The sequence below is a fragment of the Phalacrocorax carbo genome, chromosome 16 (genome assembly GCF_963921805.1).
Source record: "Phalacrocorax carbo chromosome 16, bPhaCar2.1, whole genome shotgun sequence".
In the NCBI taxonomy this organism is placed as follows: domain Eukaryota; kingdom Metazoa; phylum Chordata; class Aves; order Suliformes; family Phalacrocoracidae; genus Phalacrocorax; species Phalacrocorax carbo.
The window spans coordinates 5,509,771-5,534,352 of NC_087528.1; the positions used below are offsets into that span (position 1 = coordinate 5,509,771).

Consider the following 24,582-nt stretch of genomic DNA (forward strand, 5'->3'; position numbering starts at 1 on the left):
CATTTTAATTGCAACATATGATAGGCCAATTACAGATTGCCTGACCTTAACAGCTGCTTTACAGGCTTGACTCTTACTGAAATCAACTGAGTCAGAAAACGATGAGCACCTCCCACAACATATTTTTTTAATCCTAATTGCTAAGAAACTATGGCAAGTAGATACACGAAAGAAAATCAACTTCACTAGCAATCTGAATTAACAGGATCATTTTACATAAAAGTAGGTATAAAGGCACTTTATTTCTCATACAGAAAATCAGTATACTGTGATGACAAAGTGAGGTCCTTAAACATCTTAAAGCCCTTTGGATCACACTTCTAAGCAACAAGAATGTGAGAGGATCTTCCCTACTCTGTTTTGCTCTCTGAAAATGTTAACTGTTAACACGTCTAGAAAGATAATTTGTCATGTGAATATTCTCAAAAAAAAGTGAACAAAATAAGATTGGGAAGAACATAAACAGTGCTCTTCTCTCCTTTTTATTCAGCAGCATGGATCTATCCCAACATAGAATCATTGAATCATTAAGGTTGGAAAAGACCTCTAGGATCATCAAGTCCAACCATCAGTGTGACACTACCATGTCTCCTAAACCATGCCCTGAAGTGCCACGTCTACATGTCTTTTTAAATACCTCCAGGGATGGCAACTCCCCCACCTCTCTGGGCAGCCTGTTCCAATGTCTGACCACTCTTTCAGTAAATAAATTTTTCCTAATATCCAATTTAAACTTCCCCTGATGCAGCTTGAAGCCGTTTCCTCTCATTCTATCACTAGTGACCTGGGAGAAGAGACCAACACCCACCTCACTACAACCTCCTTTCAGATAGTTAGAGTGTGATAAGGTCTCCCCTCAGCCTCCTCCAGACTAAACAACCCCAGTTCCCCCAGCCTCTCCTCATAAGACCTGCTCTCCAGACCCTTCACCAGCTTCCTTGCCCTTCTTGTACTGAGGGGCCCAAGACTGAACACAATATTCAAGGTGCAGCCTCATCAGTGCTGAGCACAGGGGCCCCATCCCTGCCCGGCTCCTGCTGGCCACACTATTGCTGACACAAGCCGGGATGCTGTTGACCTCCTTGGCCACCTGGGCACTGCTGGCTCATGCTCAGCCGGCTGTCAGCCAGCACCCCCAGGGCCCTCTCCGCTGGGCAGCTCTCCAGCTGCTCTGCCCCTGCCTGTAGCACTGCACGGGGTTGTTGTGACCAAAGCGCAGGACCTGGCACTTGGCCTTGTTAAACCTCATACAATTGGTCTCGGCCCATCAATCCAGCCTGTCCAGGTCCCTCTGCAGAGCCTTCCTACCCTTGAGCAGATCAACACTCCTGCCCAACTTGGTGTCGTCTGCAAACTTACGAAGGGTGCACTCGATCCCCTCATCCACATCATTTATAAAGATATTAAACAAGACTGGCCCCAACACTGGAGAACACCACTAGTGATGGGCCGCCAGCTGGGTTTAGCTCCATTCACCACAACTCTCTGGGCTCAACCATCCAGTCAGTTTTCTACCAAGTGAAGAGTCACCTGTCCAAGCCATGAGCCGCCAGCTTCTCTAGGAGGATACTGTGGGAGACAGTATCAAAGGCTTTGCCAAAGTCCAGGTAGACAACATCCACAAACCTTCCCTCATCCACTAGGCAGGTCACCCTGTCACAGAAAGAGATCAGGTTGGTCAGGCAGGACCTGCCTTTCATGAAGCCATGCTGACTGGGCCTGATCCCCTGGTTGTCCTGCACATGCTTGGTAAGCTCATTCAAGATGAACCGCTCCATAACCTTCCCCGGTACCGAGGACAAGCTGACAGGCCTGTAGTTCCCCAAACATGGTTTTCCACTGTGTGAATCAGGCCACGAACATTAAAAAAAAAAATCTCTCTAAAAGGTTTTAGTTAGTTAACAGTATTCTGAACTTTTTAGCACTCCTTGAGAAGTGTTCTCACTGCCTCTGGTGAAAAGTAGTTTCCAAAGGTCAATAATGCAGGAAGCAACACAGACAGCCGTTACTTATTCTCTTTCAGCTCAGAAAGCAATTATTTGTTCCTATATGGTATAATTCACTCATATAGCATGCAAACACAGACACAGGTCCTTATCTTAGTGGAAGGTAGACCTCAGGTAGACTAGTATGATGGGACAACATCTGTAAATGAAATAATTCCTCCAGGCCTCTTTATTTCAGAGATGCACATACTAAATTCTGATCGGCTACGTATGGTGCTGTAAAACATGCAGGCAGATCTCACTTTTGCAAACATTAATTGACGTAGTTGTCTCCAGGAATTTCATCTGACAGTCCCACAGGCTGAAAAAGAAAAGTTCAGAAGGTGGGTGTCTTGTGGCAATTCATCCCCCAATTCCCCAGTTGCCTTCTGAATTCACAGCGCAATATGAAGAGCTTAAAAAAACTTTAATGCATTTTTAAGGACCCCAGTTTTCTTTAAACTGAAGTAGTACTTATGCAAGCTCTCTACTGTCACTCTCCTTTGCAGTTACTCCCCTGTAAAAAAGAGTGAAAATCTGCCCTTTCTCATCCTATGAGATTTGCTAATCAATAACCAGGTATTATCAGTGTTATGTTTGTCCAGCAAATGCCTTCGGCAGCGTAAAAGTTTCTACTACTGCAGACAGAAATACTGTCTATAGTCTTGACTCAACTACTTGATAAAATAGGTAAGAACAAATGCAGTCCACTGTATGTGGGTTACATTTGTGCACGCACATGCACAGAAAGAGAAGTGCCATTGAAGTAGCTTCAAGGAAATTAATTTTAGGTCATCAATTTTAAGGTCTTGATTTGCTGGGAGATAAAAGAACAGAGAAAGCCACCAGACAGTTTCAAAAGGGCAAAGGGAAATATGCGTCTTTGAGCCATATCCTGCCTTGTTCAATTACAGTATTATGCAGGCAATTCTAATTCCAGACACATGGCAATGTTCTTATATACATGCTTAATAAATTTGCATTTGTTTATCAAATAGAGCAGATCAGCTATACAAGTGCTAAATTACATACACTGTTAATAAGTTTGAGTACATACATACTCTCTCAAACATCACCATACATCAGGGGTGTGGCTGTTTAAACAAGGCTGTGAATTGCTGAGAGAGGTCAAGTCAGAGAAGCCAAGCATGGGTGGCAGCTACAGTTGTCTTCCAGGACAAGGTGACAAAACAGTGACGACTGAAGTGTGAGGAAACTGCACCCATCCCCAAGGAGCCGCCTCTGCCATGCCATATATAATTAAGGCTTTAGAGACAAGACTGCTTGCTCTTTTGGGGAAACTGAAGAAAAAACAGTGCAAGCAAAAAACTAGACATGGGATGGAAACCTTTTCAACTTGCACTCATCACCACATGGTAAGACAAACTCCTCTCCATTAAACCATGGAACAGCCTCAACACTTCCTCCATGAAGGAGTCAGAAGTGTGATAATAGCAGACAATGCCTTCTTTAATAGTCTGAGATCTGGATCGATCACAAAAATCAGCATTTATTTGGCTTGGGGTATTGTAGGAAGAGGCCTGAAAAGCCACTGTTCACACCCACTTTGTGACTAGAAGGAAATTGGCAGGACAGTCATCCCATAGCAGTTTTCATTGGTAAATATACCACTTAGGGCATATGGATGCAAGACACAGACTTAAAAAAATGTATACTGGGAAAGTAAAGTAATAAACTCTCATGGAGCAGCACTGTGATTTACTCATTTTTATAATTTAAATTGTGAAGTTTTAGCTTGATAGAAAGAACACTAAATATCTAGCTAGAATTTTTAAAATCTGGCCAATAAAGATGAAACAGAAGAGTTGTCCCAACTCATCAGAAAAGCAAGGGTTCACAAAATCTGTTCAATACTGAAAAAGAGTTAACCAATTCACATCTCAAAGCTGCATGACCAAAGAAATTGACATCCATACAACCAAATATTTATGCTCTTAAATACAACACACCACTAAATTAATCTTTTCAGATACTGAGTTTCCTACAACTGTTAGGCACAGATCTTCAGCTTGTCTGTAACCTCTAGACAGTGTTAAGGCATCTTGGAAAACTCGGCCTGTTGTCATAAAGAGAATAACTGGAATCACAACACAGGAGATAGTTTGCTTGCACAGCTGGTTCCCTTCTCCATCCACATCTCTTGTTATTCATTAAAATAACAAACAGAATAGTAGCTTTTTCTTTTCCTTCATAAAAATACTTTTGTAAAGTTGTCCCACATTTGCTCAGAAGGCTTATTAAAGACCTGGCAAAGCCCTTATTAACTAGCACATTTTTGAGCTGACAGACATTTAGGATTATCTCCTGCATAGTTCTTCCCCCTTCTCCCGATTCATTTGTTTAATACTTCAAGTCAAGTTGAAAAGGAAGAAGTGTGAAAGTGATTAGACAAAAAGAACCACTACTGAGAAAGTCTTAGAAAGATAAGCCTTATCAAACTTCACAGCAGTTACAGACAACAGAAGAAACGTTTGGATCACTTTCATTTACCACCAAAATACATTTATTTGTGCACTCAACCCCAAATGTTACACAAGAACATTGGGAAAGAAAGTGAAGCCCCTCTGGGCAACAGAAATGACAGATATGTATTAAGCAAGCAGAATGGAAATACCCAGCTTGGAAGGCAACCAGAGCAGAAGTCTTCACATTGCACTGGGTACTTTGGGGCAGGGAGACAGGAACAAGAGGTGGGACGTGACCAGCGGGCAGGGAGTGGGGGCATGGGAATGCTATGGGAATTCTGTGGCTCAGTTGCAAGACTCATTCCTGGCCTCAGCTCTCAGAAACCTGGCAGAGCCCAGTGCGGGCAGGCTCTCAGAACTCAGAGTTTCAGGAGAGAGGGTAACAGAACATACTGCGATTAGAAGCCAAGAGACAGAAAGCACCAAACCTAGATGATTACTTTCACTGTCTGCTTTCAGTATCACATGTTAAGCAATACTTCCTAATCAAGCCACCACAATCACAAGCGTGTAAGCATGACTATCTCCCTCTCAAAGAAGCCTTATTCTTTGAGCCTGTCTGGGCTCACAAAACAGATATTTCTCTTTCTTCAGTCTTAATCCTGACTTCCAGTGAAACAAAATTATTTTTGCAGCTCTCTAATTTCAGATTAGAACTTCACTGCAGCTCATGACGGGGTGCATTTACATTTCCGTCCTCTGTCATCTGCTTTGAAATTCCCAGTATCAAAGGAGATAATACCTTGGTTTGTGCATATATTTTTGCAGTCCTATTTTAAAACCGAAGTATAATTTAAACAAAACACATGAAATCCAAAGTAAGATCTAGAGTCTTACAGCTCCCAGTCCTCTTCATACGCTACTGAAGTCCAATATAGCAATTTTTAGGAGTCAAACAGATCCTTTAGAAGAGCACCCCAATTCCTGAATATGCATTTTCATACTCTTAAAGAGAGGCTCTTTTAAGCTTGACCATCCCATCTTCCCACAGCTTCAGGATAATAATTCTGCATCGACAGGATAAGTGGTCCAGGGCATGCAATACATTCACCAGGACTAAGGGACATTCTTCTGCAATATTCCTGTCATCCAACACCAGTGGGGGCAGAGAGCGTAACAGTTTATAAACCACAGAGACTAGGTAATGAACATTATAGCCTAGTTCATACAACAATTAATTTGCGCTACCCTCCTGGCCTGTATGGGAAAACACCACTGTTTACTATGTTTTATTGATCTTCTGTTATCCTTTGTCCATCACTTGCCTTTTAGAACACTAACTTAACTGCTGTGCTAGGTATAGATTTGGGCTTTGCACAGCAGAATAACACACACTGCTGTTCAGAAAGGAGAGAGTTAAAATAAATAGGAAAGACAATGAACAGAGAGCTAAGACTTTGAGAAGCAGGAAGGCAAGACAGGCAAGATCGAAGAATATACCCTTTTTTACCATTATATTCTTATGTCCCTCCATAGACACTAACAATCAGCTTCATCAGAGACAATAGTTCTGAGTACCCAGGGAATGAAGACAGCTGGTAAATAACCCAACACCTCAGAATGCCTCTCCTCACAGGGGGTGAAGCAGGAATAAAAAACACCTGCAAAACTCAGAGGGACCACTGCATCCTGCAGATATTTCAGCCACTCTAACCTACTCAGTTGTTACAACTTGCTCCTCTGCTTCCTACCTCCAAGGATTTCCAACAGGAGCAGGACCAGCCTTGGCTACCACAGGTAGTTTTTAAGCAGCTCCTCTCAGATGCCTTAATTGAGCAATTTCAGCTTAAGGCACTTGCTTTTTATTTTTCAGAGATACTTGTCATCAAGGACTCCATTAAAGGAAAGGGCGATGCATCTGTTACTCAGGTCTTAAAAGGGATACCTCCGTAGCCCTAGGGATCCAAAATAATTCATTATTCTAACAGCCTTGCTCCACAGCAAGAAACTACAGCGAAGGCAGAGAGCACAGGAACAACACAGGCAAATAACTCTGTTACAGAACGGGAAGTCTTACACTACATTGGGCATATTGTTACTGTACTTGCCAGAGACAGTGGATTTTGCTCTGTAAGCATACTCAAAACTCATGCAACTAAGTTAGCATGTGGCAGCCTCTAGTGCAAAATTACTCCAGTAAAGGACTTGTGTGAAAGAACCTAAATATTACCTTAAAAGACTTAAAATTTCATTTGCGAAGTAGGTACTTTCAGGCCTACACTATGCAAAGCTTTGCCCAAATCCAAGAAACTCCATTCACTTCCGGTTCTTCTGAAGAAGACAATACTTAAGTGCTAAGTCTCCAGGTGGTTAAATCTCAGTCCTCACGATGCTGCCAAGCAAAGAGGCGCACAGAGGCTAAGGCTGGCGGGTTAAGTTACGTGTTCCTAGCCAACATGCAACCTTCATGTTTTGTTGCCTCACGCTGGAAATGGGATCTTGATCAATAATTAATAACTTTCTGCCTTCAAACTTCTGGGCATGCCACATTAACAGAACCTTAAAAAAGTTAAACTGTCCACACACAGATAATTCACAATTCTGACAAGAACAGCAGGTCATGTATTTTTATGACACAATAATTGGGATTCTATCTCACACATCCAGAAAAGAAGCTGAATTCAACCACTTTTAGTTTTGTTTCAACTTTAGATTGTTTGAAATTGAATTTTCATGAAATTGTATTGAACAATACAACAATTTTCAACTACACTTTCGTAGTACAAAAAAATCCCCAACCCTTTACCTTGTGGATCTGAACCATTTAACACAATCCTCGACAATAATGAAACGAGAGGTACACTGTTTTTTTTAAAATCAGCAATCAACAACACCTTCACACATACCACAACAATATGCATCAGTGCACTGAGGGAATAAACACAGAATGGGAGATACTGACAATCCTAAAGCTTTCATTATTTACCGTAGTGCCTCTGAAGGCCTTACATCTTACTCTTACACTAGAGACAACACTGTACTTTACAGTTTTGCCTTTGCTCCCAAAATGTTAAATACTCCTTTTCCTCAAGCTATCTACGATTGTGTTACTCAGCTGAACTTAGAAAAATTGTTCCCAGATTGTATGTGTCTTCAAATTTGCAGTTTCCATTCCAGTCTGCACTCGTTCCTGTATTCCATGTCCTTTTCCAGTTAGCCTAATGAAGATGCTGCCTCCCCTATGGACCTGCGCAATAGAGGCATGAAGTAACAACAGAAAACACTTAGAAGTAGCGAAGCAACAATAGAAAATATTTAAGACAACCACCTCTCTGTCACAAGTTTCACCAGTATTTCAAAAACACAACATCCAGACAGGAAACAGCATATCTGAGACAGAAAGAGAAATCAGTGAAAAGATCCCAAACATGAAGAAGCCTGGCAGGCCTGGAGTTTGTGCAGTTTCCCACCAGTGAAGTCTCAGAAGAGTTCTCCAAAGGACTTCTTTAAAAAAAAAAAATAAATTTCTGCCTAACCTCGTTGAGCAATCTCATTTTTCCTCCTCTCTTTCATTTTCTTCCTTCCCTCAACACTAATGCTTAATTCCACAGCATATACAGTTGTTTTCTTATTTCTCAGAACATGGATCCAGCCTTCCACTAGAAAGAAACAGCACAAGATGCCCTTGCCTTCATGTCAGGATGTTTGGAGAATTATGAAGGTGCACCACTCTGCTTGCTTCAACAGTTTGCTATAGTCCTTTCTCCCACCACACAGAGCAATTCACTCTCCTAAACACCAGCATTAAAGGACTTGTACATGGCATACTGACTGACAAATCTCTATGATAAAAAGGACACTGCTAAAAGCCAAAACTAAAAGCCCATCCAAGATCTTTCTTTACAGAATCCATACTCCTCTTGAAGAGCTGATGAACAAGGTTTCTGCAAATGCACAGACGGGACACTTGAGCACATGCCTACAGACACAAACACCTATGTCAAGGCCTCACACATATACCATGACAGCTAACGCTATCTTATAAGCAACATCCTTCAACAGAATTAGTTCACATAAGCACTACTTTTTTTCATATGAAGACTTCTTTTGCATTACATCACATTGTGAATGTGGTAATTTTCACATAAAACTGCAAACTGTGTTTTCTTAAGAAAACTTCAGTGAGCTACACAAAGTTATGAGCTGTAGCTGTAAGAGCTGCAGATGTCATAGGGCAAGAACAAAGAGACTACTCAGTAGGAGCCTTCACATCAGCCTAGCTTTCTGTAACTCAGGAAGAGGTTAAAATAGCTGAAAAACACTAGTAATCAAAAAGGTACTTAGAATAAGTTTCTTTTGCACACAAAAAGTACTGGAGAATTAAACTGCAGGAATCAAGCGTAATAAAAAAATCAGAAAAGCTACTAAACTGCTCTCCATCAAATTCTCTTTTAAGTCTCTCCTTTGTCATGATGCCTTAAAAAAAGCTTAATAATTTTATGATTAATGCACTGAAATCACTGCCTGTTCATATTGTCTCTTTCCTTCATTTAGTCATCTGTTGCCTCTTGAAATATAAGCTATTTAGAGAGCATCTTTTCTAATCATTGTAGAGCACCTTGGAAAATTAAAGTTTTTCATGAATACGGTTCCTAGATGTCACATCCCAGTGCAAATAAGTTGATGTTTTCTCCAGAGACAGAAGCTGAAAATAAATAAACAACTTATTTGCTTATAACCTAGAATTTCAAAATCCAACAAAGATATTGCCCTACAAGTAGCTTGGGACCTGACACGTCTGCTTGTCTTTTCTCCTTTATACTACTGTCATACAATCACAATGTAATTTTTGTTGAAAGAGACTTCTGGAGCTAGTCTGGTCCTACCTCTTGCTCAAAACAGGGTCAACTTCTAGCCTTATATGAAGGAGAGCACACCAGGAATAAGGCCAGTTATGTGCAGTATTCCAAGTTTGGTTCTGTGCTGGTTTTGGCTGGGATACAGTTAATTTTCTTCACAGTAGCCAGTATGAGGCTGCATTTTGGATTTGTGCTGGAAACAGTGTTGATAACACAAGGATGTTTTAGTCACCGCTGAGCAGGGCTTACACAGAGCCAAGGCCTTTTCTGCTCCTCAACCCCACTCCACCAGCGAGGGGCTGGGGAGGGGCACAAGGGGTGGGGAGGGGACACAGCCAGGACAGTGACCCCAGCTGACCCCAGGGATGTCCCACACCGTATGACATCATGTTCAGCACATAGAGCTGGGGGAAGGAGGAGAGAGGGATGGTCGGAGTGATGGCATTTGTCTTCCCAAGTCAGGGTTACGCGTGATGGAACCCTGCTGTCCTGGGCATGGCTGAACACCCGCCTGCCCACGGGGAAGACTGAATGAATTCTTTGTTTTGCTTTTCTTGCACATGCAGGTTTTGCTTTGCTTATTAAACTGTGTCTATCTCAACCCATGAGTTTCCTTGCTTTTACTCTTCCAACTCCCACCCTTCGCACTGGGTGGAGTGAGCCAAGCAGTTGTGTGGGGCTTAGTTCCCGGCTGGGGTTAAACCAGGACAGTTCTGACTGTCAGAGATCTTGGGCCACCAATGCAAGACAGTACAGTGAAGTTTAAGACAGTATAGCAAAGTTTAGACAACTTTGTATGGAGGCTTTTCTTTGAACAGGTCTCTCACTATCCAGCAGGCACAAAGCCAACACTGCCTTACTTAACTCACTCATTTGCCCCTTAAGTACTGTGTCAGGACTGTTGAAAAATACATAGTATTGTTCTCTCGGTATTTCACTGTCCCACCATCCTCCCACTTGAAATCACAACACACCCTTTCTAGTGTCCACTTTACATTACCTAGAGTAAGAAGAGTCATTGTTCATCCCCTTTATTGGCCACATGTGGCATCCTTACGCCTTTCCAGAGTTGATTTCTACTCTGAACACATTACATCTCTTCTAATGCTAAGTACACATTCAGGAAGGCTCACAGTATTAACTCATCTTTATTTCTCTAATCTCTAAGCCTATGTTACACTCTTATTTTCCAACATACATTGTCATCTGATTGTTTCATGTAGATCAGCAAGGGCTTCTCCAACATTATGCTTTTATTCAAGCAAAAGTGTTTTAGAGCATACTGAATTAACATTACTGCTTACTGTAGACATATGATACCACAATTTCTAGCTCATCAAAGGAAAACAATAAATTTCCAGAGATTTGAGGGACTTCTCCAAGCTCCAAGACTGCTTTTAACACCAGAATTTACTTACCCTCCTCTTCATTCTTCTGAAACCCACAATTTATCCTGATAAACAAGCTTTATTTTCCTTCAGCTCCTGAGCAGCTATCAGCTACACTCGGCGCACTCAGCACCACAAGTGACTCATCCCATGGGCCGTAACAGGCTAAAGCTCCATCCTTGACATCATACAGAGAACAGGACAAGGGAAAAACAGCACATGAATCACACAGAATCCCAGGTTGGAAGGGACCTCAGGGATCATCTAGTCCAACCTTTCTGGGAAGAGCACAGTCCAGACAAGACGGCCCAGCACCCTGTCCAGATGACTCTCAAAGGTGTCCAACGTGGCCAAGTGAACCCCTTCCCTGGGGAGATTATTCCAATGGTGACTGTCCTCACTGTGAAAAATTTCCCTCTGGTGTCCAATCGGAATCTCCCCAAGAGCAACTTGTGTCCGTTCCCCCTTGTCCTCTCCATGTGACTCCATGTAAAAAGGGAGTCTCCATCTTCTTTGTAGCCACCCCTGAAGTCCTGGTACACAGCGATGAGATCCCCTCTGAGCCTCCTTCTCTCAAGGCTGAGCAAACCCAGCTCTCCCAGCCTATCCTCATATGGCAGCTTCCCAGTCCTTTGATCATCTTGGTGGCCCTTCTCTGGACCCCTTCCAGCCTGGCCACATCCTCTTTGTACAGCAGGGACCAGAACTGTACACAGCACTCCAGGTGTGGCCTGACAAGCGCTGAGTAGAGCGGGATAATGAAACACTTCCTTATGTATGTTCGCTGACATGCTTGTGACTGGTCTCCTGCACACTCACATGACATAAGGTTGGTGGCCCTTCACACGTGCTAAAAGAGAAGCCTCCTGATTTCATCTAATGGATTTGGTTAAGTTTGTACAGAAAGGTGAGGTTAGAGCAGCACAATCCCCAAATCTATCAGCTAAGCAGCTGTGTGAATACAACAATGCATCTTCAGTCCTCTAGCTACATGATGATAAACTTATTTCAGTTACATTATAATTTTATTTACCAGATAAGTTTCCCTATCTCTCATTACTTTGTTTACACATCTACCACAACAGGGAAATTACTGGCATTATACATCCTGCCCAGCTTTCCTGCTCCACATTCTTTACTTTCCAATACAGTTCTCTTAGAAGTTCTTTAGTTACAAACAACTAAGCATTTGCTATTAATATCTGAAACTACTAAGTGCTGTTTTTATGAAAAGAGAAGTAGGCAATTAACATATATACTTTATTGGACTGTGTCCTTCAAGTTTTCACTTGAGATTTCATTAACTGATTTTCTTTTCTGAAATAAAAGCAATATAGGCCATTTAAAGAAGTTCTTTACATGGCCGAAAAGCAAAGTTCATAAAAGAAGTGCTCAACTTACCAATACAATTCACAGGGAAAACCAAGAGAGTCCAGTAAAAGATGTCTCTGAGCACAGAATTACCTTCTTCAACTTTTGCTCAAGAGAGAAAGCACCTTTCCCAACCCTGCCTTAGAAATGCTACCTCAAACCTCAGCACCTATGTGGAGTATTAATAATACACCACCCACTGCAGAGCAGCTTGTTGGATCAGCTTTGAAGTCGATCAGAACAGTAACCTCTCATATCACAAAAGAACATGATGTCAGAGTTTTTTAAAGTCAATTCTAACATCAGAAACAGTAGTTTACTTTCTTCCGCTTAAGTGCTTTTACCTCTAATTTAGTGTATTTTTAATTTCGAGAAAATTGAAACAGGGTACTCACTCACACTGCCAGAATTTTAGTCAGAGTTTAGGAATACGGAGTTATTTTTAAATTTTAAAAAATCTTATTAAAAAATATACCCCTGAGACTGTGAGCCTGCCTTGTTTTTCCCCAAGTATGCAGGCAAGATCATCTCAAAAGAGTTGTGTGAAACCAGAGGAGTATGACAAAGCATCTTAACAGAAGATAATCCTACAGCACTGAAGCCTTACGCTCATTTACCTTACAGTTACAATATGAAAGTTACATACAAAAGTTTAAATTCAACTCGGCTGTACACTTAACTCCCCTAAATTATGGACAGCGGTTCCTTAAGACGTTTGCTGACAGACACAAATCATCAAGTTGAGCAGAGGCATTTAGAAGGAACTTTAGCACATGCTGAAGAGACACAATAAACAAGATTCAGACACTGAACTGCGATAGAGAGGTAAAATACAAATGACGCTGAGAATTAAAACAGAAGCAGAAACTAAAGAGCCGACACGTAGGACAGAAAGAAGGAAACAATTTTAGGAGACAGAAAAACCTCTCTCCTTCGGTCCTAAAAGCCCATTAGAAATGCTCCCCCAGTTCCAGCAAGAATAAGCGCTGCCGCTGGTTCCTCTGCTGCTTGTTTTCAAGGTATCACTTGTACTTCGGCAGCGCCCCTGCCAAACTGCATACCCTGCCTCAGCAAACCTTCATCTCAGTTACACCGGTGGAAGGGGGAAGTAACTCCATCCCGCCCAACCTCGCCCAACACCAAAAATAAACCCTGCCGGCCCCGGCCCGGGCACGGCTCACCCGGCGGCAGCCCCGGGGCCCGCCCAAGCCCCCGGGCTCCCCGCGGGCCGGCTCCACGGCCGGACCGACAGACAGCAGCGCCCGCCGGCCCCTCACGGCCGCCATCGGCCCGTGCCCAGCCCCGGCCGCCCCCCAGCAGCCGCCTCCACTCCTGCCCTAGGCCCGGCCCGCCCCCGCCTCCCGCCGCCGTCGGCCGCCCCCTCCTCCCCGCCCGCCCCCGGCCCCGCGGAGCCCGCCAGGCTCCCGCGCCTCACGCCGGGCGCTGCGGCGGCGTCTTCCCGCCCCGGCGGGCGCGGCGAGGAGCGCGGGCGCTGCCCGGAGCGGGCCGAGGCGAGCGCGGCGGGGCCCAGCCCTGCCCCGCTTACCTTACCCGCGGCTCATGGCACTGCCCGGCGCGGCCCCGGCGTCCCGCGGTCCGCGCCACCAGCGCCGCGCCGGGCGGCGGCAGGGGGAGGGGAGGCGGCGGGGCTGCCCGGAGCCGCCAATCCGGGCCCCGCGGTGGGCCGGGCCTTGCCGGAGCCGCCGCAGCGCCGGCCGGAGGGGCGGGCCCGCCGCGGGCGGTGGGAGGCGGGAGGCGGCCCGCGGCCTGGCCGGGCGGAGGGGGCGCCCCGGGAGGGAGGGGGCGGCCGGGGGCGCGCCGGGAGGGAGGGTTCGCCGCGGCCCTCAGGCGGGCAGCCCGCCGCCAAAGTTTCGGGCAGCCGTAAGAGGTGACGCAAGGAAACGCCTCCCCAAAACGAGGAGCCGCTCGGGGAGGTGGTAAATGGCCGGCACGGGGACTGTGAGGTGCCGTCCTCGCCCGGTCACTGGGACGGCGTCCCCGCGTGAGAAGTGCCGCGGTGGAGAGGGGGTGGTGGGTTTGCGAGGCCGCCGCGGGCCGTCCTCCACCGCCCGCGTTGGTGTTAAACCGCCTCATTCCTCGCTTCTGCATTGACCGCGTTTATGAGCAGCCGGTTGCGGGAAAACACGGCGTTCGGTTGGCGTTTGTCCTACAAACTCTCGTGTATTGGTTTCGCAGGCAAATGTTTACTGCTGTCATCTGTGACTAAGTTGTTTCATAGGACGAGCTGCTGCCTGCAGGAAATGTATATGCATGCAGACAAAATAAAGCTGTTCGGTTACACAAATGGCGAAAAATGATCGGTTACCCAACCAATGAGGCAGTTACCCTAGGAAGCATACCATGACTGAGGTCACATTATTTACTCTTCATATCTCCCATTTTGCAGCAGACTGTGAAAAAAAAAAAACCTGTCAAAAGGTTGTTTTCCCAATAATGGTGTCATATCATAAATTACAGCCTTACCACTGCTCCTACCCTTCAGTTAATTGCTCTTGATTCTGAAGACAGTTAATAATGAGAGAACACTGGGTCAGAGTGATGTTGGCTTTAGCTACGGAGGTCTGTTTAGCTACCCCATGGACTAAATTGGCTGTGTGAGTTCTCCTCACTTATCTTTACTTTAACAATTTCCGTTCAAATTAAAACGTGAATAATCCTATGAGATCTTTCAGACTCCATAGCAGTGTTCAAATTTATGATACTTCATGGGGTGATGAAGCAAAAGTTTATTCTAGCCAACATCTAATGGGATATGTGACTAGAATTCACCTTGCTCCGAACTAGCCAATGTGAAGAGTTTAATACACAGTTTTAATTTTCAAATAGTTTACTATCTTACCTACAGCTTTAGCTCAGCCAAGGCTTGGGGTCCTGTTACACTAGGCATTAATGTATATGGTAGGTCGTAAGTTTTGCGGTCTAGTTCAAAAGCAGGTGCAGGTAGCACTCATCCTGCTTGCCTCCTTACATTTCAGGCACAATTCAGTGCTTGTGGAAGTAAACTATCGCCAGGCATCTTTGAGTTCTTCAAGGCTCTTAGTAGCTCTTTTCAAAACCAGGATTCCTGCATGTAACTGTAAAACCAGAGATGACTGAGAGTGGTCAGCACCCAGCAAAATCTACTTCATTGAGGAAAGGCCTGAGCTCGCCAAATGGAGGGCCAGACCCTTCAAGCTGTCAGATGTCCGAGCAGTAAACCCAGCAGTCTTAAGTGTCCCTGAGTTGAAGGAACCCAACAAAAGGCTGCATTATGTGAGCATCACTGCATCACCTTTATTTATTCTGCAGCCTTTTTTTAATTAAAAAGACAACATTATATTTTAAATATATATACAGGTAAATATATGTACAAGTACAAGAAACCTAGGATAGGTTTCTTTCCATAGCTGTCATTCCATATAGGCAGACCTTTGAATCATTATACAAAGCTGATGTTAATGTTTCCAAAGTCTGAAGATAAGATAATGGTTGTTTTCTTAACAACAGGTTTTCCCTGCAGGAGCAGACACCATGGCTGAAACTGTGACTGACAGGTTGGTTTTAGCTATAAATGTTTTTATGCTCTATTTGCAGCTAACTTAGGCAACAGATGGCCTAAAAGGCCTGACCTCAAGAGAGATATTTTTGCACCTGAAGTCAGATGCTCAGCAGAGGCTGCTTCCATAGAGTAACACGTGCTGAGCAAAGGCTGGAGCCAGCCACTGGGAGAAACTAGGTACCCGCAGTGTCTGACCAGGTTACCTGCCTCTGAGCTTCAGGGTGTATGTGGCCTCTTAGGAATCCTCTTCTAAAGGCAAGTCCCAGTCAGATGGAAGAGGGAAAGAGGAAGAATCTCTGAATTTTTGAGTCATTCAGTGCTGCAAGAGTAAATCCTTTTGTTGGATAATTTATCTTCTATCCATCCTATCAAAAGACAAGATAATAAAGTAATGCTTATTTATTTTTAATATTTCAGTATCCTGTGTATAAATATGCAGTCATTCTCAGAAACAGGCCTGCAGGTTCTAGAAATAGGTATCTATAGTCAGGAGCTGCTTTTGAAAAAAAATTACTTTAATCTTTCAGAATATGTGAGGGAGACATTTAAATGCCTTTTAGAAGCAGTGCTTGAGCAGGCTGTAAAATAAGAAGTAATATTTCTCTCCCAGAGCTACTGTGAAGCTCAGTTCATCTCCCTGTAATGCCCCCATCAGAATTTCACAGCTCAGGACTGTTTGAAGCTTGTACTTTTGTGAGAAAATAACATTACATGAGATTTGGGTTTCCACATGGTTTTCACAAGCCTCTCATTGCCGTCAGATCTCCTGGGGAAGACCCAAGAACGGCAGGACAGGCCTGCTCACAATTTTATGCTGTGAAGCTTTAAAACGAATGAGGCAGCAGCTGTGCCTGAACGCGAGAATCTTGGCGTACATGGTTTTGTGTGTATGTGTGAGAACAGCTTTACTCTTACTTTGTTTGTTACTGTACAATAGTAAACACAATGGGAAGAGGCTTAGTACGGAAAAAACAAACAAGCCCCCCAGCCCACTCAAGTGTGCAGCAACCCAGCAAGCACTCAAAAGGCCAAGGCTTCCCAGTGGGCTTCAGCTGGTTCTGACTGTGGGTACGGAGGAGAATAGGAGCTTCCTGAATGCCACATTCCTTCCACTGTGCTTATCTTCTGCTTCCAGTATACCTATCTTCTGCTTCTGTGCCTATCTTCTGCTTGTCAAACACTGAAACGATAGCATCCTCAGCACCTCCCAATTCTTTCCCTGCCCAATGGCTTCACTCTATGGGAGTACGAGCTTCACTTTGGACCTGAATTCTCTAAGTTGCAAATTTGCCCATTTGGCCTCCAACTCACCGTTTCTCCCCACCCACTAATCCCAGCTCCTGAGCAGCAGTGCTGCTGCCTGCTTTCTCGCTGGCACAACGGAGCACAGCCAGGTCATACCCTCCTGGGAGCACCTCCCCAGCCAGCTCTCTGAGCCTAGCTCCAACTCTTGCTGCTCAAATCCCCCTGGGACCTGCAGAAGCCCTGAGCTCTTGTTACTTCCTATGTTAAAGCACATTATTCTGCGGAGTTTTTTGTATTGCTGCTTCATTTTTAAAGTTGAGCTGAGGATAGATCCTCTCCTCCTCATTTGCCTATGTGATCTTCCTCTTTCCCTCTCTCTTTTTTTTTTCTTTTTAAGTTATTAAAGGTTTCAAGATTGCCAAGTATCTGTGGAGAAACAGCTCTGTACTACTCCTCACATCAAGTCCTTGACATGCTCAGAGAAGATATATTTCCAGCACCAAAGGAGGTTCTAACTTCAGCCTGTCTCCCTGCAACTGCAGGCTGATGTACTGGTAGAAGAGCAGCAGCATAGCCTCTCTCATAGCTGCCAGGAGGTCAGGTGGGTTCACAGAACAGGCTAAAACAAGGTCAGCAGGACGTGCAGAGCTAGAACCCTGCTGCCAAGGTGACACCCAGAGGCAGACCTGTTCCCAGGGAAGGTGCTTTGCAAGGCAGCCTAGGTCAAACAGTTTGAACGCTGTGAATTTGCACTCGTGTCTCTCAGGCCTGCAAAACCTTCTTGATGCTTCTCACATAGGCTAATGTTGCTCCTGACACTGAATCCAGATAGGGAAAATGGCTGGTGCCTACCTATAGCAGTGGTGCCATCCATCTCTGGGGAAGAGGTGAGTCCATGTGCTCTGCAGAATAGCCACGTGCATGTGGCCAAAGTCACATGAAGGTTGCAAGAGCTGGTATCTGTATTTCAGTGTACCTGGCAAATGCACAAAACTCTAAAAGCCTGAAATTTGATCTGCACATGATGGAGAAGTCAATACTCCTCCCTCCGCAGAGACCTTTGTGAGTTAGAATATATGCTGGCTGAGTGCTGGAGTACTTCAGAGTGCAACTGTGACAAAATACAAAGCTGGGGGAAGGTATGGGGGATACAGCGGCACTATTCTACATTTTGTCTGCACAGGCATTACACCAGAAATCCTTGACAGTAACATCAGACAATTTTCTATTAATCAGGAAAAGCAAAGCACAAGATAAACAGCAAGTGTCCTGACCTTTTAGCTGCCAAATCATTCGCCTATTTTAAATCTACAAGTAAATTTAGTACTCCTGATACAGAACAGCTGAAGCTACATATTTAAACCAGGCACATACACTGCAGCTTTTCCACACACACAGCTCTACCACAGGAACATTAACACCAGCCAGCAGTACCTGTGTCCCCTGGCCTGGACAGCACTAAGGCTCTACGCTGTGCTTAATGTAAATGGGTAGTAAAGAGAAAAGAGCAGTAACTATAGACTAGAAACGAACAGCAACCTTCAGATCCAGAACTCCAAACCAACTGTCCAATATTCAGGAGGAGCTAGGTCCATAGTGTTTTGGGGGGTGGGGACAGCCGGGAAGCAGAATGTATGGTCAGGTCATCTTTGATTATTTTATTGTCCCCTGTCTTCACAGGGAAATTTGTAAAAATTAATCTGAATTAATGACAAGCATGACTTGAAAGCGGTTACTGAAGTTACACGGGAGTCCGGCATGAGTGTAAAGTGGCCTTCATTTGATTTAGCTTTCTTCAGTTTTAGAGTGAGTACATTAAATCAGATTAATGCCACTTGGTTCTGAATATTAATATCTGCATAGGGTTTAATAGAATTTAACTAATCTACTTTAAAAGATAATTCAGGTAAGGTTTCCTGAGTGTTCCCTTCGAGGAAAGACTCATGTCAATAGACTTAATGGGAATTGTTCCTGGATTGTGCTGGCGTGAGGTCAAAACATCAACGCTCATAAAAATAGCGACATCTTGCTCAGATATCTTTGTTCTGAGAGCATTAACATCTGATCCAGAGCTGAATGTATACCTGATAAAATGGAATCAGAATTTGCAGCACTGAGTGATTCTTAGTTACAAAAGAGGGATAAAACACTGAAGAGACTTTGGTTTCTCCAGCTGAGATGGAGAACTGGCATAGATGGACCCCTGGTCAGGGCAGTAGCATCATTGTGGCCCATATCCGCATATCATAGAATAAACCCAAGTGTCTATGACAGTCAGTCCAGCATTTTGGCATAAAATAGGGGCAAGGGCTTCTTTTAAATGGGTTAAGTCAGGCACTGAGCTTTGCTGAGAAGACTGGGCTTAAACAATGAGAACACGAAGGTGCAGTTACACTCTGGAACAAACAGGAGCACAGCTTTGAAAGCGAACACAGGGCTGATATTTTCCCGAGTTAAAGAACTGCCTCTGATACAGCATTTAGCACTTGTTCATTCACACAAATAATCACAGCCAAGGTTCAATCCTTCCCTTCCCTCCCTGCAACCAAACACCAGTGACAGCTCTGTCCTGGCCCATTTCTCTAATATATTTGGACTCAGCCTCTGAAGCCAAATGTTCTAGTGCCTCCACAACTGAATTCTTGTTCTCGACTTTGCATTCTCCTTCTCTCCAATAATATTAACTGTACAGCACTTTAGGATGAAGACCTCAGCACAGAGACATATTAAATAACAACTCACTGTGATAATCACTCAGGTGGCTAAATAGGGAATCTGTGCTCCTTAGACTACCTATTATAGGCAACAAAAAGGAACAGGCACCTCCAAAGGGCAGCTCAGAACAGGACTCCCAGTGACTGTACTAGAGAGCAGAGTAGCCGCGTAGCTCAGGTATCCAAGGTAGATGTCTAATGCAAGGCACTGAGAATACTCTGCTCTGCTTCACTTTGTAACTTTGGTGACCTGGTGCGTAATCCTGTCTCCAAACCTGCCCAGCTGCCCTGACCCTTCTGCTCAGCTTCCACAGCCATCTTACATTGCTGCCTACTGCAAATAGCATCACGCTGTGCAGCAACACCTGGCTCCCTATGACCTTGGGTTTTCTTCATATAGGAGCTGTTCCCTATTGTTCAAGAGTGAGTCATGTCTTGTTCAGCATATCATTAAATCTTTCAATTAAACATCACTCAGTAATCTATCCAACCAGAGTCTCCGAGTCAAAATTTCAAGTGCTGATAGATGATGTAATATATTTTTCAAATTAATCCAGTGAGGTATACTAAGGAATCTGTAAGTACATGCACAGTTTGCTCTGGCACGGTTTGCTCTGGGTAAAAAAGTAAACTAAACACAGTCATACCTTAAGCTTTTAGAACATCAGATCCAGATTCCAGACAATATTAAAGCCTTCCAGATCTGGGTGATGCTCCCCAGTCAGTGCTGCCTTCTACTGCATTTAGACAGAGAATTAATCTTGCTATTCAAAGCCTTCCAAAACTCACATTTTAAAAATAGCAAAATATATTTCTTTTGAAGTATGGGCTTGTTACAGCTATTTAGGAACGTATTACTGAACTCAGATGGATCCTGAAGCTCCCCTGGGGATGGTTAATGTCAGTGTTCATTCATTAACAGATTGGAAACTGTCCAGGACAATATTGCAAGAAAACACATGATGTCCAGGCTTGCTTTCTTTCTTAAACAGGATTTTCTGTGCAATTCTCTACAAATAAATCCAAGGTTAAATATGATGGGTAGGGCAAGGAACGCAGGGAAATTCAACCCAGCATTAGCACTGCATGCTGCTTGTTGGTCAACAGGGTACTTCTCTCTCTTGGCAAGGGGAGCATATAGTAAAAACTTCACTTGGGCAGTAGGAATCTCACCTCACCCCAATTCCATCACATAAGCCTGCTCCTCGCCACCGACAGTAAGTGTGCAAAGGTCTTACTCTTTGTCAGCACAAAGACACATACTATCTAACCCTAATGCCATCCAGACACAGGCAAAAGCTTATGACCCCAACAGTTTTAATGTTGCCTCTCATTCTTTTATGTAAGAAACAAACAAGCTCTCCTACAGAAGCAGGCAGCTGGAACAGGAACAGCCACCCTAAGGAAGAAGGCAAAAGGGCAAACCTGGAGGAGAAGCTAATGCATCAGGCTTTCTCCCAGCTGAAACATTGGGCTTTGAAGGTGTGGGGAGGTTGGCAGTGCTTGGAGCAGCTGTGTGCTCCTATGGTCTGACAGGAGCAGACTTCTTTAAAAACCAGGCAGAAATAGATAAACTCTGCAAGAATGACCTTGAGAAAAAAAGCTGGTGGAGTGCTTCTGGATAAAGTGCTGGCTGAAAGGATTGCAATTGCATGCAGAGAAAGTATCTCCTATTGTCTGATTCCTTTTCTGTTCAAGGAAACAGAATTTTGTACTTTCTTTGTCAATAAAAGAGCTGCATCAAAGTACCTGAGTGATCAATTTTGCCTGCTATTAGAAACAATCTGCTGGGCCTAAAACCATCTAAGTGCTTTGGTCAAAGACGGGGAATAAAAGCTCCATTCATTTCCCCATGGAAAGGCAACAACTTCATCCCTTTGACTGCAACTGCACAGAGCTTGAAAAGTCAAGGATGCATGAAGCATGATTGCTGTGACTTATGAAGTGCAGAAGAGGGGATGTGTGCTGTGGATGTGATGACTGCTGACACTCCTTTGCCCAACCTTGCCTTTCACTGACCTAAGTACAAAGCAGGTGTAAAGCAGTTACCAAGACAAACTAGTGATTTTGCCCTGGTGGAAATTACTCCAGAAGACACAGCAATTAGGAGAATCACTTGGTGTGAGCACACAGACCTATCCATGGTTGCATGTAATGAAGAAGACACAGATGTGACCTTTGTCAGCTAGTCAGTGCGCTAATTAGCATGTCAGAGATAATAACAGTTAAACATGAAAATCTGACCTATATATGCTACAAAAGAGGAAAAGGCAGCAATTTACTTAAGTCTCTATTATACTGTTAATGATTATAAGCTGAAAAACTAGACCATAATGCAGGAAACCTGTAATTAAAAAGTATCAGTTGTCATTTTCTCCTTGCAGGGGACATTAGTCAGGTCCGCTTTCCACAGTCCCATTCGGTATACAGATAGACACGTAGGACTGTGTGATTCATCCTGGAACAGTCAGAAGAAAAATCAGAATTCAGAAAAGAAAAAAAAAAGAAAGAAAGGAAAAGAAAGGAGAAGAGAGGTTAAAGCAAACCCTTTCGGTGTTTCTTGTTTGACAAAGCATAGGTGTGTGTTGGGGTTGTTTTCTAATAGGGCAGCCTTACCTCCCTCCAGCAATGACTAAACTGGATTTAAGCAGCGTACGCAATGTTCTGAGGTTTCAGGGCTGAGCCAGCTAATATTTTCAGTCATGCTGAACATACCATCCTTCTGTAGAGATCAACTAGTCCCTAGGAGGAACATAAATCTCTTTTCATAAGTCTGCATATTTCCCCTCTCTGCTCCCTTAAGGTCTCTGACTTCCAGCTGGGGAAGGGTGGGGGGGTGTAAATTGTCTGGAGGCTGTTACAGGCTCAGCACCCTCAGGTGGAACCAGTTTTTCAAGAGTGCCAACACATGCTGTAAGTACGTTTAGATTTGTTCTGCCAGCCCTGAGGAATGCCCTGAGTCAGGGCTGAGCTCTGTTCACCAAATTTGTCTGGAATTTGCAGCCAGGGAGGTAGTTCACCCCGGTTCTCTTTGCCTGTATGCAGGCATTTCCAGGAGTCCAGGGCAGTGCAAAATGTTAAATCCTTATCTGGAGGCCACAGCTCAAGTGGCAGTGCCCACGTGTGGTGAGGTTATAGGAGTATCAGGCACAGCAGGTCCAACTTGCTTGTAAGAAGTATTGTCATTACTGGCCAAAGTAATTAAAGCAATACAGGCTGCCTCGTCCTGATCACCTGACCTGGAATAAGGCTTATACATAACAGAATTTTCAGTGGGTAGAAAATTTGATCTATCATTTTGGGGGTTTTGGGGTCTAAAAGGGCTGCTTTTAGACACACTTGGCTTTACCTGATTTCAGTTCTGACATGGATCACACTGCAGAATCACAGCTCACCTCCAGCCACCTGTGAGCTTTTACCTCATAACAGCTTTTGCAGCTTTTGGCATTCCTAAATAAGAATGTCTTGCTCTTTAAAGCTCCTGTTCCTTTAACAATCATGAAGTTGAAACAGAATACATAAAAAACAACTCAAACAGTAATAAAATCAAAACTAAGTTTTGCATTATGGAGACATTGAGATTTTCATTATGACTGTGCTTTAAATAATTTTAAATTATTCAAAAGCAATCTATATTTCCTATTGACAATCTCATGTTAATTTAATAATCCATGTGGCTGTAATTTTCATTAATTGACTTACACTGTGACCACACCTTAATAGACTTGACAATTTTTTCTTCCATTAGACACTCACAGTCTATTATCAAGCAGGGATGCCAGGCTCATCCCTTCCAGTAATACCATGACTCAGCCCACTTACTACAAAACCCTCACCTTTGTCCCATTGACGTCAACCTCTCTGACCCCTCCACTCCTGAGGATGGGCCAGCAGCTCTCATTTTCACTGCCTTGGAAGCACTTATCCCCAGATAGAGCAGAGAGTTCCCTAAGGAAAAGCTGGGGCTGGAAAAGTGGTGATTGCATTTGGGAGAGGACACATTTCCACAACTTAGTGCTGGCTGGAGCCTGAACTATCCCAGAAGCTCCCACTAGGGAACAGCCTGGGTGGATGGTGAGAGCCTCAGGGGAGTTCAGACATTTGGCACCGATTAGTTCTGTGAAGACAGTAGCCAGTCAGGGACATCAGTTTGGCAGCTCTGGACAAGATGAAGTTCACAGGCGAGACTTTTCTGCCCTTGTAGCGCTGTCTCATTGATTTGCAAAACAAAACTGTGTCAGTTGCAGTGGAGACTTGGCTCTGCATGTAGTTAAAAAATTAATAAACAAAAAGCCAGTGCAGAGGATTTAAAGCCAAGCTCTCCTTATGCAAGTGTTGGTAAGTGCTTTGTGCAAACAGGCTATTTCAGCAGTCACAGAGTCAGTTCCTCTGCAAGCACTGAACAGGGCTTGGATTATGCCAGCTAAATAACAGTGTACTACAATGTTTTCTTTTGAAGATGCACACTCCCAGTGTCAATACCATAGTCTGTTAAAGCAGCTGTACTTCAGACAGGCTCCTCAGTGCCTCTTGACTACATGTCCCTGTACAGGACTAACACACTGACAGCAGCAGTTGAAATTAACCTATTGTCTTCTTGGATCAATGGTGCTGTTACCTGCAAAAGAGCTTTTTATTAACAAGTATATTTTCTACTTCTCCTAGCGGTCACAGGACTACTATAAACACATGAATGGTTGGGACGAGCCACTTCCACAGTACGATTCTGCCACAACACGTTCCCCAGAGCATCACCAACACCATAAAGTGTAGAGCTGTTAAGGTGACTGGACTGATGGGTTGTTTCTTCCCAAACCTTCCACAGTCTGGGGGAGTTCTCTCCCCCAGCCCTGCTCACTCCATCTTTCCTTTCATCTTCTTTTCACTTACTTTCTTCCCTGTAATAAGCCTTCATACTGAGATCTCCCTTCATCTCCTGAGTAAAACATTAAACCAAAAAAACAACTACAGAAAAATCAGGGCAGTAACCAGAGGATGGTGAACTGTCACACTGGTTACTCCTGGTTTTTGTCCA

At 44.0% G+C, this 24,582-nt stretch overlaps 1 protein-coding gene across 2 annotated transcripts in view; it reads right to left on the minus strand.

The window, feature by feature from the left end:
* The window catches only part of TEX2 (testis expressed 2), a 61,251-nt gene extending 47,532 nt beyond the window's left edge, over positions 1 to 13,719 (minus strand). The window contains exon 1 of one of the 2 annotated variants that reach the window (XM_064467000.1): positions 13,581 to 13,719. The gene's annotated coding sequence lies outside the window, so the exon portion shown is untranslated. Of the gene's footprint in view, positions 1 to 13,575 lie in introns of both variants that reach the window. The other variant, XM_064466999.1, reaches the window with a different exon arrangement.
* Positions 13,720 to 24,582: the final 10,863 nt, after the last annotated feature.